This window comes from Stenella coeruleoalba (genome assembly GCF_951394435.1).
Source record: "Stenella coeruleoalba genome assembly, chromosome: 15".
NCBI classification, from domain to species: Eukaryota; Metazoa; Chordata; class Mammalia; order Artiodactyla; family Delphinidae; genus Stenella; species Stenella coeruleoalba.
In genome coordinates, this window is record NC_137161.1 from 56,095,511 (window position 1) to 56,111,732 (window position 16,222).

The 16,222-nt window shown below is 44.5% G+C and overlaps 1 pseudogene across 1 annotated transcript; it reads left to right on the forward strand.

Annotated features, from left to right (window-relative positions):
* The first annotated feature begins 3,975 nt into the window (after window positions 1-3,975).
* On the forward strand, window positions 3,976-13,145 carry LOC307198797 (small nuclear ribonucleoprotein Sm D2-like; annotated as a pseudogene). The gene has a single exon. The product of its transcript is annotated as a small nuclear ribonucleoprotein Sm D2-like (transcript).
* Window positions 13,146-16,222: the final 3,077 nt, after the last annotated feature.

Sequence of the window (16,222 nt, forward strand, 5' to 3'; positions counted from 1 at the left end):
ATTCACCAACTTGCGCAATGACATGACCAAGATCATTTAACTTCTTAAGACTTTTGAGTTTCCCCGATATTCAATGAGCTTATAATCATGGGTACTTAAGGTCAGAAAGCTGTCATGAGGCCCAAACACAGGAAAGCGAGACATTACCTGGTTTTAGATGGTCGGAGAGTCTCTCTTACTCAGAGCAAACCTTCATTAGATGCTATGACACAGCCACCTCCTCCTACCGTGTGGATGAATTTTGGGGTCTGCTGCATCCCTTGCTAATATTTCGTGTGTAAGTGTGACCTCCCCACACAGAAGTGGTTCTCCCTTGTGTCGAGATCTGCACAAAGGGATGTGACACTTCAGAAATTAAACCACTCTCAGAAGGCAAATCCTAGTTAGAGTGGTGGAGGTAATTCTCTAGCCTTCCCCTGGGATTGCTATCCTTCTAGATGTCCAGATAACCAGAATTTGAGCTCTTGGTGGTGGGGGGTAACTGCAACTAAGCCTCAGTCCCCTCACCTGTGAAACGAATATATAGCACTTAACTGATACTGTCAAGAAAGTTAAATGAGATAGAGTACAAAGTTGTCAACTAAGTGTGTAGTAAGCACTCAGTAAATAACTAAACCATCATTATCAACACCATCATTATCCCATCATCCCCATCATCATCATCATCATCATCATCATAATCATCATTTCTCTCACATCTAGGAGCTGGGTCATCCAGGAGCTAAGATTTTTAAAAAGCAACCATAGGTTAAACCATAGCTGGAAAGCCAGATTTGCAGGAGTCATTATTATTATTATTATTAATTTCTGTCTTGGCATTGCTGAGTCTTAGTAAGACTTCACTGGACATTCTGACCTGGCCCCAGGCATACTAGGAGTCATAAAAGAAAAATGTCCTTTCTTCACTGCAGAGTCACTATTAAAAGAGGATAATTGAGTCACTACTGCCTTTCCCAAACCCAACACTGATAGTAGCAGGAGTAAGCACAAAACTGAACATTTATTGTTGACATTGTAATAAGCACTTTGCGTACATGCTTTCATTCAACCATCACAATAAGCCAGTGAGGGAGGTATGATTGCTATTCCCATTTTACAGATTAGGAAAGTGAGGCTTAGGGAGGTTGAAGAACTCACTCGAGATCGTAACATCCAGGCAAGGATGATGCCTGGCACTCAGAAATACTGATGGAGCAGGGCAGAAAATTGAACCCAGGTGTTTCAACTCCAGCATCCAAGCTCATAATCATTTTGCTATACTGCCCCCTGCTTAGTGAGAAGTCCCCCAAGGGAGATGTTCTGTTGTCATCCTGTGAGCGTCTAGGTATTATTTTTATTAAAGCAACTATTTCTTTACGGCTCCAGAAGTCTTCTCTCGTGGTGCCCCTGGCCCTGTGTCTTCATCACCTTTGGACACTGATGGTCATCGCCTCCTCCATGACAAATCCTTCAAGTTTACCCAGGATGTATTGACAATACAGTCCAGGCGCTCTCTGAGTTTTATTGTCTCGCCTCCTTCCTCCTCACCTCCCACACTGCACAATCTAAAACAAGCTCATCTTTCTCAAGAGCACTATCAGAGACGCTGTCAATCAACAAGAAACACAATAGATTCTGAAAGATGGTAGAAAAGACTTCCGATGATGCTTACAGTCAAGGACCGCATCATCCGGGGTCGAAGGGGGAAACGCACCTGTGCGGTCTCTCTGCTTCCTCTCCTTTGGAATTCCTTTCTATTTCTAAGCTGGCCAACTAACATCTGCATGGTACCAGGTAAATAAAACTCTGAGGAGAGCAGAGCTACCCAATTAAGGGCTCCAGGTGAAAAGAAGGTGATAAAACGCTTCATTTCAGTAGGAATGTCTTTACAGAAACGCCAGAATTTGTTCACCGGTTGCATGTAAATGAGATGTGCGGGCACCGTAATTACATCACCTGGCCGTCTTGCTGCAGCACAGAAGCTGGGTCTCTGGTCTGTGGAAACCCTGAGGAAGGGGCCCCCTTTAGTCCCCAAAACCAAGAGGGTATGATCTCAACAGGGTAAACTTAGCTCAGCCTCTGAGCTTGCAAACCGTTCATTATAATCCCCAAACTGTCACATCGCTCCCCTAATGAGGGTGTACATCTTTGGCAGCCTCGGGACAGTAGTAACTTATTTCATGACAAATTCTGGGAGTTTTATGTTCCTGCCCCATAAAAAAAGAAATGCACCGTTTCCATGGCGATGGAATGCGGGGTCTTTCGGGCAGCCCCGTTGTGACAGCGAAAGCCCCCGCATTCTTCTGGGAACTGTTCTTTTCGTTTTTCCTGGAAGCTCTTAAATTGTCCCCCAAGCAGTCCCGTCTGCCCCCATTTTGGAGAGGACCAAATGGCACAATCCCAGGTTTGCCAACCTGATGATTCAGCTTAGAAATCCTCAGAAGCACTCAGAGCATCCGTGACAGACCCTGGCAAATCTGAAGATGAGGCTTATCTCTCCTCTTGGATTAGAATAGAGACAAAGCATTGCAGGGTATAGCACTTTTAAATGGCTGGCGATATCTGATCATGTTAATCTATGGTTTATGGAGCTGTGACGGAAATGGGCTGGGAGCCAGAAAAGCCCAGTTCTTGCGCCAGTTCTGCCACCAACTCTAGGCAAACAGTAAACGCTCCAGAGCCTTGCTTTGGTCATCACACTGACTTGGGTTTGACAGGACCCGCTCACCTCACTGGGTTATTGAAATGATTAGATGGGACAATATATGTAAAGAATGGTACCAGGCACTTTATAAGCAACCCATAAATGTTAGCTAGTATTTTCCCATCACCTTGACAGTCAGGTCCAACACGGCCATCCTCCTTCCAACCATCGTTCAGCACTAGTAACTTTCCACTTGATCAATGGGTTTGCATGTAGATAGAGATAAATGCTGGCCCAGCCATGAGCAGGTACAGGGTGGATCTGAAGGCTGTCTGTAACCCGAGAGGCACATGGCTTTATTTACTTCCTCCATTAATCTATGTGCTGTGGCAGCCCCAGCCCAGTCCTGGGCTACCGATGAATGTAACAGGGACCTGGTTATGTTCTCTATGGCGGCCCAAGCAGTAATACTCCCGTCATTTCCTGGATGTGAAAAGTGCACCGAAATGTGAAACTGTCCACTGAGCACGCACTCAGACTGGAACTAGTGCACCAGACTCGAGGGGAAGAGACCTTCATCGAGTCCAATTCAGACTATGGGGTGAGAGCTGTTTAAATCCCCTCTGCCCTTGTTTGCCCATCGATAAAATGGGACGGTTTTTCCTTGCCTTATATTTACTGCCTACCCTCCCTGCCTTAAGTCCAGACTCTGACCATCTTACCTGGAGCATTTTGACAATTATGGGGTCCCTTCCTCCTTCCTACCCACCCTTCCATCCTAGACAGTCCTCCAGAATGTTCTAACGTGCAAATCTGGTTGTGTTGCTCCCCAGCTAAAACTCTCCCAATGTTTTTCCCCCATGAAATTCTGGAAAAGACTCCAGAGGCCTTACCCCCCAGCATCTGGCCCTGACCATCTCTCAACCTCACCTCTCCCTCTCCATCCTCCTCCCCCATGGCTTATCCTGCTGCAGCATCCTTGCAGCTCCCTGGGTTCCCCTTCACCCTGGACACTTAACCGTGTGCTCCTCACTGCATCTGCACATTAGAAGCACCTAGGAAGCTTCTAGAGGTCGCAGAACCCAACCCCACTTCCTGGAGAGCCTGATGGCATTGGTCTGGGAATCCCAGGTGAAGGTAATTAACAGCCAGGGTTGATGATTGACCCACCACCAGATTGTGATTGCCCTTAAATATGTTGGCGACCTAGACCAATGGGTCTTTGTTTACTGTTTGCTGTGTTGTTTGACTTTGGGTGCAGAAGTTTGAGTTATTCTGACTCAGTTCACGACAAGAAGCCATCACTGTGCTCGGGCAGATCTCTCTTTTGCTTTCTCCATTTATTCCCTTTATTCCCAGTCCCAATGTCACTCCCCCTCCTTTGGTGATCATGCGCCTGTGTTCACTCTGTATCCTGTCCTTTTTTTGTGGCCCTGTCAGTTGCATTTTTAGGGTTTGCTCACCATTTCAATTGCATATGTGGTCAAGGGCTATGGATGTCATTCTGTGCCTTTCTTCTTTGCATCCAGCACTGTTTTTTGGGGGAAGTTTGGGGGGATTTTGGTTTTGGGTTTTTGGTTTTTTTCAGTACTCTACAAATTACACTTTATTAAGACCAAGTACTATGCTGAGTAAAATTGGGAAGATCTTGATTTCGTTTGACCATAAAAAAATTGAAATTCCTTTTAACTTTACTTCTTAATGAATTCCACCCTCCCCCCCCCCCCCCAGAAAAACCCCATACATATGCATACACACACACGTACACGTACACTTCAAAAACAACATCTAAGTGACCTCTTTGGAAAAGGTTATTGGGGCAGTTTTAGTGATTTTCCTTAAATCATTCATTCCCCTAGAGTATTGTAACTACATCAGTAGAGTCTGCTACGAAAGATGTCCCAGAGCTATGTTTTTAAGAACACTATGCTGGTACCAAAATTCATGATCATCATTCTAAAGCTTCACAGAAGGACTTCCCTGGTGGTGCAGTGGTTAAGAATCCGCCTGCCAATGCAGGGGACACGGATTCAGTGCCAGGGAGTAACTAAGCCTGTGCACCACAACTACTGAGCCTGCGCTCTAGAGCCCGCGAGCCACAACTACGGAAGCCTGCACACCTAGAGCCCTTGCTCCGCAACAAGGGAAGCCACCGCAATGAGAAGCCCGCACGCCGCAACAAAGAGTAGCCCCCGCTCACTGCAACTAGAGAAAAGCCCACATGCATCAACGAAGACCCAACACAGCCAAAAAAAAAGATTCACCAAATGCACAATGTGCATCCCCCAGGGACCAGGTCCACTTGGCCTCCAACCCCCATCTCACAATGTCAGAGTAAATATCTCTGCACATAACCCTTAGGAGCCCAGTTGAGAATCTCTTGAAGATACATACCCAGAAATGCATTTGTCAGGAAGTGGGGCATGTATGTTTCCATGTTAGCTGACCAAGTGTTCCCAAACAGTTCTTCAGAATGGCTGCACCAATCCACACTCCCAGGCCAGTGTTTCATTTGTCTATTTCAATATTGGGGGGCTGAGGATCTGTCTGAGAATCTGATGAGACACTTGGAAACTTTTCTCCAGAAAAAGTAAATATTATTATAATAATCATTAAAACAATATTTATGTATTAAAATAACAATATTAATATTTATGCAGATACATGTATTAGTTTATTAAATTTTTTCAACAACTTATAAAGGTTCGCATTACTATTTTTTAATTGTGATAACATGCAATTAACCATTTTAAAGTGTACAATTCAGTGGCACTGAATGCATTCACAATGTTGTATAACCACCACCTCTCTCTAGTTTCAAAACTTTTTAAATTTAATTTAATTTTTTCAGATTTACTGAGATATAATTGATACATAAAACTGTGTAAGTTGAAGGTGTACAATGTGTTGATTTGATACATTTGTAAATTGCAAAATGATTACTATGATACTACTAGCTACCAACTCCATCTCATCACCCCAGATGAACACTCCATCTTCTTTAAATAATCACTCCCGTTCCCCTTCCTTCACCCCCCAGGGACAACCAGGAGTACACTTTCTGTCTCTATGGATTTGACAATTCTGGACATTTTGTACAAAAGCAATAGTACAATTTGTGACCTTTTGTGTCTGGCCTCTTTTACTTAGCATAACATTTTCAAGGTTCATCCATGTTGTAGGATGTAACAATATTTCATTTCTTTTTATGGCTGAATAATATTTCATTTTATGTATACACCATAAAATGAAATAAACATTTAGAGATTTCTATGTGGACGTATGTTTTCATTTCCCTAGGAGTGAAATTGTTGCGTCATAGGGTAATTCTATGTTTAACTCTTTGAGGAACCCCCAAACAGTTTCCCACAGTGGCTGTACCATTTTTACATCCCCACCAACAATGTCCAAGAGTTGTTTCTTCATATTCTTACCAACACTTGTTATTTTCTGTTTTTATATTGTTGTTATAGCCATCCTAGTGAGTGTGAAGTAGTAGCTCATTGTGGTTTTGATTTGCATTTTCTTTTTGTTTTAATTGAAGTACAGTTGACTTACAATATTGTGTTAGTTTCAGGTGTACAGCAAAGTGATTCGATTTTATATATACACATATCCTTTCTTTTGATTCTTTTCCATTATTGTTTATTACAAGATATTGAATGTAGTTCCCTGTGCTACCCAGTAAATCCTTGTTGCTTATCTATTTTATATATGGTAATGTGTATCTGTTAATCCTATACTCTTTATTTATCCCTCCCCACCCAATCTGCATTTCCTTACATGACCAGTGACATGGAACATCTTTTCATATGCTTTTTGGCCATTTGTACATCTTCTTTGGAAAAGTACCTATTCAGGTCCAGAGGTAGATATTACTATTAGCTTCATTTTCTAAATTAAGGAATTGAGGCCAAACTGGTTCGGAAACCGAGGTGACCAGATAGCAGAGCCAGTGAATAAGAGTGCCCCACTTTGCATTAGACTTGCGGAAATGGAGTTACTGAACACCCTCCACCAAGATTCCATAGACTTCACATTCAGAATTCTGCCTGGGACGGTGAGTCTAGTATAAGATGAGGTGTGTGATTCTCAGTATAAGCTCGGACAAATGAATGAAGCAACTACAAGTCCCTTCAGAGCTTCCTTCGCCTCAAAAGAAACAACTTTATCGCACAAGAATTCATAATTCAGCCTCCGATTCTGTGTGCACCCCAGGACCGCTCCAGAGCATGCCCCACCCTCTGCGAGCTGAGGCCGCCTGCCTAGTGCCTTAAGGGCCGCCAGTGGAAGCCTGGCTGTCTAGTCAGTGTTGTTATTACATCTGGATCAATTCTTAATCTTTCAGTTTAGCTTTGAGCTGCTTGGTGACCTCTGACAGATCAGGTATAAATCATTCCACCCTGCCCAGGTAAGAGGCATCTCTCCAGCTGTGGCCCTGTGATATCTGAGATTTTCTTGGAGGCCAGACCTCTTCTAAAGGCGGCGCGTGGTTCTCAGCCATGACCAGTTCAAAGGCAGGCAGATTCCTTGGCTTTAGCGAAAGGTGAAATCAACAACAGCGTGTCAACTCTGTCTTTGCTCTAGGTAGAAAGAGGCCATGCATTGCATCCATTGACAAAGTATCTGAGTGCTGGGAGTCACTTTCTGGGATGCCATGAGGCTAATCTACATTATTGATCTAGTTCAGAATTTGTACTTTTAGAATTCAGAGAAGCAGACAGTGAAAAGTGAAAAGAGGACGAAGCGACGCGGAGGAGACAGTAGCGACTTGAGAGCGCGGCCACCACTGCCGCCAGCATGAGCCTCCCCAACAAGCCCAAGGGTGAGGTGACCCCGGCGGAGCCGTAGAAGCGGGAGGAGGAGAAGTTTAACACGCAGCCACTCTCCGTGCTCACCCAGTGGGTCAAGAACAACACCCAAATGCTCAACTGCCGCAACAAGAAGCTCCTGGGCCACGTGAAGGCCTTCGACAGGCACTGCAACATGGTGCTGGAGAATGTGAAAGAGTTGTGGACCGAAGTCCCCAAGAATGGTAAGGGCAAGAAGAAGTCCAAGCCAGTCAACAAGGACCACTACGTCTCAAAGATGTGCCTGCGTGGGGCCTCGGTCATTGTGGTCCTGCGGAACCCACTCATCGCATGCAAGTAGGAGCCTCCTGCCGGCCGTCAGAACTTGCCCCCTCATTCTGCGAAGACCTGCCCTTTGTGCTGGGAATAATAAAGTCATGTGTTTTTTCTAAAAAAAAAAAAAAAAAGGAAAGAAAAAGAAATATTTAGTGATCGCCTCCTACGGGTTAAGAGTGGAATCAACACCATCACGTAATAAACCATTTAATCTCTCCAGTCATCCCATGAATTGATTATTATTGTCACCATTATCTTACAGAGAGCAATTTTATTTTTTTTTAACTTTTTATTTTATATTGGTGTATGGCTGGTTAACAATGTTGTGAGAGTTTCAGGTGCACAGTAAAGCAACTCAGTTATACATGTATCCATTTTCCCCCAAACTCCCCTCTACAGGGAGGAATTTTAGTTCTGAGAGTTAAATGGCCTTACTGAGGTCATAGGGCGAGTAAGGGCTGAGGCTAAAATCCAAATCTATCAGACTTTTATTCCTAGGCTCTTTCTCATCTCAAAATCTCAATAAGTCTTTATTTTCTGCCTCACCCTTCCCAGGAGTTCCTCTCTCCAAATCCACGTAGAAGAATAGAAAAGTCTTTGTAGCTGCAGAGACCCAAGTTCAAGTATGGACTGGGCTGATACCTAGGTGCAACCCACTTCACTTCACTTCATCAGTTTTCTCATTTGCAAAATGGGGTTGTTGTGAGGATAGACTGAGTTAAGAGAAATGAGTGCAGCTTGAGAACTGCGTCTTCTAGAAAATTTCTTTGTTGAGTTACACACATTTTCAAGAAGGTTCTTAAAGATGACACAACTTTAAGACCCAAAAGGATGCATATTTAGTGGTGAAATTTTAGAAACCAGGGCAGTTCCTTAAGTAGGTCATAAGAAAGCACCTTAAATTACATCTCATGGGTAACCTCACATAATACACGGGCAGACATGTGCTAAGGTTGGCAGGGTCCTAATCACTGAAGAGAAAAGATTCATACTTCTGTCTTGTAGGTGATCTAGTATCCCTGGAAAGAAAGCAGTTGAAATCTCAGCATTCTATCTGCCAGGACTTGTTACCAATGGAAAAGATAGTCGGATTTCTGATTTGTTTATTTTGAAAGCTATTTGATCATTCTGGCTCCCAGGCAAAGAGAAAGCTCTTTTTGGCCAACTAGGGCTAAAAGAACCTGATGAATGGTAAATCTATCTGCCTGCAAAGTCCCATCAGATCCACAGTTCACATTAAGCAAGATGGAGAGAAGTCAACAGAGCTTTATTTTTCTGATGAGAAACTATGACCCAACCTTCATTTTCTCTTCTGTTCATAGACCCTTTCTTTTCTCTTGTACCACTTTCTCTTGATTTGTCATGTTTGAGTCAATCAGTCCATCAGCAAACCAGTCAGCCTGCAGGGAAGTGGTGCTGTATACTAATAGCAGGAACGGTGGTATTAACGGCGGTGATGGTGGCAGGAATCGTAGTAGTAGTAGCAAAATAATAACTTCACTTGAGTGCTTACTGTGTGCCAGGCACCATGCTAATCCTCTAACATTTCAATCTATTTTATTATCCCAGAGGAGCTCATTACTTTTTGCACTGCCACACAGCTGGATAGTGGTGGAGTTGGGTTTGAAGCCAGGTCTGAGTCTAGACCCCTTACTCTTGCCCACCCACTGTGCCTTGCAATCTAAGATGAGTGGATTTGAAGTCAGACTAATGCAAGATCAAATTCTACCATTTCCCAGCAGTGTGACCCCTCTGAGTGTCCTCATCTGCAAAATGGCGTTAATAAACCTACTTTCGCAGGTTGCCGTTAGCATCAGAGTGTACATATACTGTGCACCTAGTACCAAGCACTTACCTCATGTGAGGGCCTGCCCCTCCTGTTAGGCTTAATGGGTAAGGGAATAGACTCTGAGGTCAGTATTTGAGGTTCAAATGCCGGAACCACCACGTCTAGGTGCTTAGTGTCTCTGTGCCTCTATTTTCTCGTCTGAAAATGGAGCCATTGTGTAAGTGGGATTACGGGGGGGCACGCAACGCAATAACATCTATAAAGCATTTACCAGAGTGTCTGATGAGTAAGAAGAGCTCAAGCAACATGGACTGTTATCAGTATTATCATTTGATCCTCCACATCCTGAAGAGCACCTGGCTTGATGTATTTGGATGAATGCATTGGAATGAACGCTAGGCTGAGCAAGGGTAGCCCATAACGCACTCCTTTCCCATTCAGGATCAGTATATGCATTCTGCCCATCTCACTGGATGCCTCCCTGGTGTTACATTCACCTGGTTACTCTGTTCCTCACCTCCCTAGGAAGGTGTCTCTGTGTAGTGCCCCCATGAAGAGGACGCTGTTGTGATGGATGGTTCTGTTGGAACTGCAGGGCATTGACAAACGCCAGCTTCATACATCACAGAGCCATCAGGACTGGCACTTAGATAATGTATTATGTGAATACATCATCAGAACGCTGTCACCCTGGTGATGGATTCGGCAACAGATGGGGCTGTCATAAGAAGGAAGGAGAAGAGAGTGTAGGAGGAAGGGAAAACCTCTAGTTGATGAAGAGGAGGTCTTAACAGTGAGCTACAAAGTGCCCCAAGCTGTCTGGCTGATAAATGCTAAGAGGGTCCTGGGGACGGGAAAGGTGGCAGGGTACCACCGTGGATGGGTGATTAGCGTGAACACCTGGGGCCTTGGGGTCTAGTCGTGACTCATCTCACGACTCCTGCTAAGCCCTCGTGACCTTCTCTTATCCACAAAGTGAGTATGCTATGGAGTACTGCTGAAAAGTGAGGTACAGTACTAAAGGGCTTTACATCAACAGTCTTATTTAATCCACAAAATTACCACATGCTATAGGCATTACTAAAATTATCCTCAATATTCATATAGGAAGCTGAAGCTTAAAGAGTTTAAATAACCTACCCAAGAACAAGTATAGGGAACAGATTCAAACACCAGCTGTCAGACTTCCAAGCCTATAGGATAAACCACTATGTTATTATGACCCAGCCCTTATGTAAATTAAGGGACTCTACAAAGGCTTGATCTCATTATGACCAGTATACAGGTCCACCCTGAGTACTGACTATTGAACTACAAAGTCCATTGTCCGTGCCTCAGCTTTTTAAAGATGGGCAGACTCTTGAAAACCCTGAATTCTTGAACATTTTTCTCTCCAAATATGAGGAATTCCTATGTCAACATGCTAGAATGGTGTTATTACAATGTCTTAGAGTATCATCTTCAGCAGATTCTCCATAGCTTTCATGTCTGGCATGGAATAGCAGTGGCCGTGAGGGCAGGACATAGAGTATTTGAGGGAAATATGTTTACGGTGTTCAGACTCCTCACCTCCCCTGGGACTTACACAGCCAACCACTTTGAGCCGACATGGAACAAGGTCTTGTTTGTCCAACTGCAATAGTTACCAGACAATAAATAAATTAGAGCAGCCCTCATGGTGTAGCTACTTACACATGAAGGATAGGAGTGGCAGAAGGCTGTGTGACCTTCAGGAAAACCATGGAACTTGGAGTCAGAACACTTGGCTTATTGACTCACTAACCTCCTAACTGTAGGCAAAACATTTTTGTTTCTCATCAGTCTCCTAACCTTTAAAAAGGAAACCTCTAAGCTGAACTGTCACTGAGGTTTCCTCCAGTTCTGCATCCTATGATTCTCTGAGCGTTAAGCTCTGCACTCACCTCGTGTGCAAACTTCCAGACTAGAGCAAAGGCTACCAAAACACTAGTGGAACGAAGTGCCTAACCCGTCAAGTCGCAGCTACTAGCATATGCACAAAGTGAAAGTGCTAACTTCACAGATTTGGATATTCACCCTGTAATGGTGAGGTTTAACTTCAGCAGAGAGGTTCCATATCACATAATGGTGTATCATTGCACTATGTTTTACTTCCCTTAGCAAATAAAGTATGCAGGAAAAAAAAAATGAAAGGAACATACATTGTTTTATTGTCTTGTGAAATTGCTGGGTTTCAAGCCAATAGAATGCCTTGATGCTCAAGTTCTCCAGGGTGATACAAAGTGCAGTGCATCTCTGTTTGGGAAGCTAAATTTAATAAACAGAGTAATCCCCTGGCAGGCCCTGGGATTTTTCTAATATCCTGATGGTGTCAAGGGAGAAGGGCTTGAGATGTGAAAAATAGCATAAGACCTTACAACCAAGACTTACTAGAAAGAGTCGCCCTTTAATTGAGGCATCTGCTTTTTGCATGTTGTGGTGCTGAACTGGAAGTCACATTAATTGTGTGTGCGTTGTCCGTGAGCCTTGGGGTGGGTGCTGTGCACAAGTCGTCGTGCTGAACCAGAAGCCTCTAAACCCAGTGTTGCACTGACCAGTCTTAGGACACAGAGATCCTTGTCTTTTCTCAGCTATCAAGACGTCCTCATCCTATACCCCTTCAGGGTATTTTAAATACACACTGATAAAATTTCTGCTAAAACATCTTATCAGATTATAACAGCAACAGTAATGATCATCATCGTCATCTTGCATTGTATTGTATACAAAACTTATACTTTTTATTATATGTTAGTCCTATAATAATACCTCTGTAGAAAATGTCTCTGGAACTGTCTGTACTAAGTCAGGTTCCCTAGGAGCACAGCCTGATTTGGAGGATGATTCTTATGCAAGTGATTTATTAATGCAGTACTCACAAGGGGAAGAGAGGTAGGGCAGGGAAAAAACCCAGACAAGGGTGGGGAGACCACATTCAGTGTGATCCCATGGGAAGCCTTGAAGCACAGTGGTACCACCGAGTTGGTTCCACCTTGAGACAAGGGACCATCCTTTTAGTACCACTATGTCAGTCAGCTGCTGGCTGTGGTCTTCCCAGAGGAAAGGATACCTCTGGGAAAGGAAAGGTGACTCCCTTCAGACCCCAGGCAATTCTCCAAAAGAAGGCAGCCACTGCCGCTGCCAGGATCTGGGAGATGGGCATACCAGCACGGTAAAGAGAATCCTAACCTGACCCCAAAAGCATCTATGACACTGTAAGTGCTTCACCCAGATTCTGGGATTCCTTCTACCATTTTCTTATACCCTGTTCCAGTTACTGCTGCAAAAAAAGTCACCCCCAAACCTTAGTGGCTTAAGACAAGAACCATCATTTACTTTGCTCCTGATTCTGCAGCTCGGGCAGGGCACAGCATGGGAGGCTCATCCTGGCTCCATGCAGCGTCAGGCGGGTGCCTCAACCAGGAGATCCACTTCCAGGAAGTCTCACTCACATGGTTGGCAAACTAGGGCTGGCTGTCAGTAGGAGCTTCACCAGGGCTGAGGGCTGGAATTCTTGATTCCCCTCTACATGTCTCCACGTGGCCTGAGCTGCTTTAAAGCATTGTGGCTGGTTCTAAGGGCAAGTGTTCCGAGAGAGAGCTCTCTAACTTTGTATGTCCTAGCCTCATAAGTCACATTGCATTGCTTCTGCTGTTGTCTATTCATCATGGCAGTCACTATTGCCTCAAGCTAATAGACTATCTGTAGCTCTTCAAGGGGAGTAGTAAAATCCTTGAAGAGTTTAAGGGATGGGAAATACTGCTGTGGCCATTCTGGGGAAATACGATTTTGGAACATAATCCCCTCACCAACTTCTGTGTACTTTCTCTTTTTTTTAATATTTATTTTTGGCTGTGTTGGGTCTTCATTTCTGTGCGAGGACTTTTTCTAGTTGCGGCAAGCGGGGGCCCCTCTTCATCGCGGTGCGCAGGCCTCTCACTATCGTGGCCTCTCTCGTTGCGGAGCACAGGCTCCAGACGCGCAGGCTCAGTAGTTGTGGCTCACGGGCCTAGTTGCTCTGCGGCATGTGGGATCCTCCCAGACCAGGGCTCGAACCCGTGTCCCCTGCATTGGCAGGCAGATTCTCAACCACTGCTCCACCAGGGAAGTCCTGTGTGCTTTCTTTTTTAGTGGCTGACACTTGTGACTCTTTTTGGAGAACTGCAAAGAGATCCAGGAGTGTCCAGGAATGTAGCCCTCCTAGGTCTGGGCAGGAGTATGAAAGCTCCTTGTTGCAATGAGAGGCAAACTCAGAGATGCGATATACATTCCAGAGCTTCTGTGCAGGATTAGGCCCAGGCTGCGGCTTCACTGAAGCCACACCCTTAGTTGGCGTCCTCCCCACCTTACCCTGCTGCCCCCACTCCTTCTGCCAGGACCATTTCTGTATCATCTGCAGATAAATCCTCATCTCAGAATCTGCTTCTGAGGACCCTCACCTAAGACAGCCTCTCTCTTAGGAAGTCATAATACTTACTCACAAGGTCATTTATCTATTATTTAGACAAGTATCACTTTGTAATCTCCTGTTTCATCATCATTTATCTTGATGCTTGATTTCCCAAGCACTGGATGGTACTGTGTGTATCTTATTTATTTCCATTTCCTCCCAGTTCTGAAAAATCAGGTGGGAATGAATCCTGTTCAACACTTCCGCTGGTGCCAGCCACTCTTAACCCCTTTGTGGTCATTGTCTCGCCTAATTCTGAAAACAGCCCTTATGAAGAAGCTATTATTGGATCATCCTCATTTTATAAATGAGGACTGTGATGTTCAGAGACAGGGAAATTGTGCTACACCAACTCCAGGAGGAGCCATGGACAGGATATTCTCAGTGAAAGCGCTCCCAGGAATTCAGAGAGAGCGGTGCCCCCTAGAGTTGGGCGATATATTAGTTCTTCTCAGAGGGATCAAGAAGCTTCCCTGAGGTTACTCAGCTGGGGAGTAGCGGAGTGTGGATCTGACTATCTGCTTCGTTCCAGAGTCCTCACCTTTATACGAAGCCAGGATGCCTTCTGGCAGTTAAGATTGGCGAATCATTTTTATTCTCTTTCTTTTGCCCCAAGTCAATTTTTTAAGATGGTGTGATGAGGGAAATATTTTTAATAATAGTAAAATAAATTCTTGGTCCCGTGAAAATAGCCTGCTCTATTCTGTAGTCCAAGTCTATGGCAGGAGAAGCCACTGGGGGCGGGGAGGTGATTCCGCATAAGATCCAATGACCTAAGAAGAGGCTATCTTCCAATGAGAGTGGAGTGGAAAGTTACTAGGAAAGGGATCTGGCCCTGGTGAACCAAAGAAAATACAAATTGTCTGCCAAGTGAAGCCACGTTTTTCTTTTCTGATTTTCTAGCTGGCTGCCTCCCTCGCTGCTTTTTCTGCAACAAGCACCTCTACAACTGTGATGGTTACGGGGTGGGAGGGGGGCTGATATGCTCTAGCCTGATGCCTCATCTCAAGTGTCAGCCTCCCAATCTGAAAAACTGAGGTGTCAGTTCCAGAAGCTGCTGTCTTCAGAAGTGACATTGTTGGGGCATTGTGCTCTTGACAGAGAAAAGAACCCCATATGAATCTCCCAGTGTAACTGACGGGCCATTCCAAGTTATGAAGAACCTGGGTATCGGAGACAGACAGACCCAAGTTTGATTCCCGGTTCCAACAACCTACCCACCGTGTCCCTTTAACCTTGGAAGCCTCAGCTTCCTCTTCTGTAAGATTGGAATTTGTGATGTAAAGGTAAATGGGACAATGGGTACTAATCAATTGAGTATTTGGAGCATATCGAGCTATTGTTATTGTTTTTGCTAGTCATCGTTGTTATTAGTCATAAGGCCATTCTAGATTCAAAATCATCAGCTGCACTTCTACTTAAATGAAAAGTCCAAATTAATTTGATTTTCCCTTAAACCCTTCTGGCTATAATTTTTCTTATCCCTAATAACCTCTCATCTTACAACTCTCCTTCCCCCAATAAACACACACACACACACACACACACATGCCAACTTGTGGGCGTCATTAAATGATATTATCCAAGCCAGTTGTTGGAGTCCACAATTTCTTCCAGGTAAGTATTACAGCAGCCAGTTAGTGACAGGGCTGCAGTTAAAACTGCAAGGAAACGATCACCTGAAAGGCAGCACATGATTATTTTTTTTGAAATGATTGCAGTGCCTTACATCTCTGTGGTACATTATCACTTATCATATTCCTTTGGCATTCATCATATCACATGACCCTCTCAACATCCTACGTGGTAGGTACAATTACTAGGCAAAATGACTTGCCCAAGGTCACACAGCCAGCCACAAAGCGGGAGAGCTCAGGCTCAGACCTAATTGCATCTGCTTCCAGACCTGGTGCCCTTTCCACTCTACCTTTTTGCCTGCTAGCATTGTCTGAGCATTTAACAGCAGACACTCCTCCCATGGCTGGCTGATTCTAGGGCAGATCAGTAATAACCCAGCAGGTCCCATCAGGCATTGCTGAGTTTAAGATGTTGAAGCAGAAAGAGTTTGGGGGAGAGAAGCAAGTCCCCTCCCCACCGCCACTCCAGGAGCCTGACACACATCCCTGTGCTCAAAGATGTCACCATTAATGTCCTTTCCCCCAGAAGATTCAGGCAGGGGAGCTGGCTAAATCCATCATGGCCCTGAACATAATGTT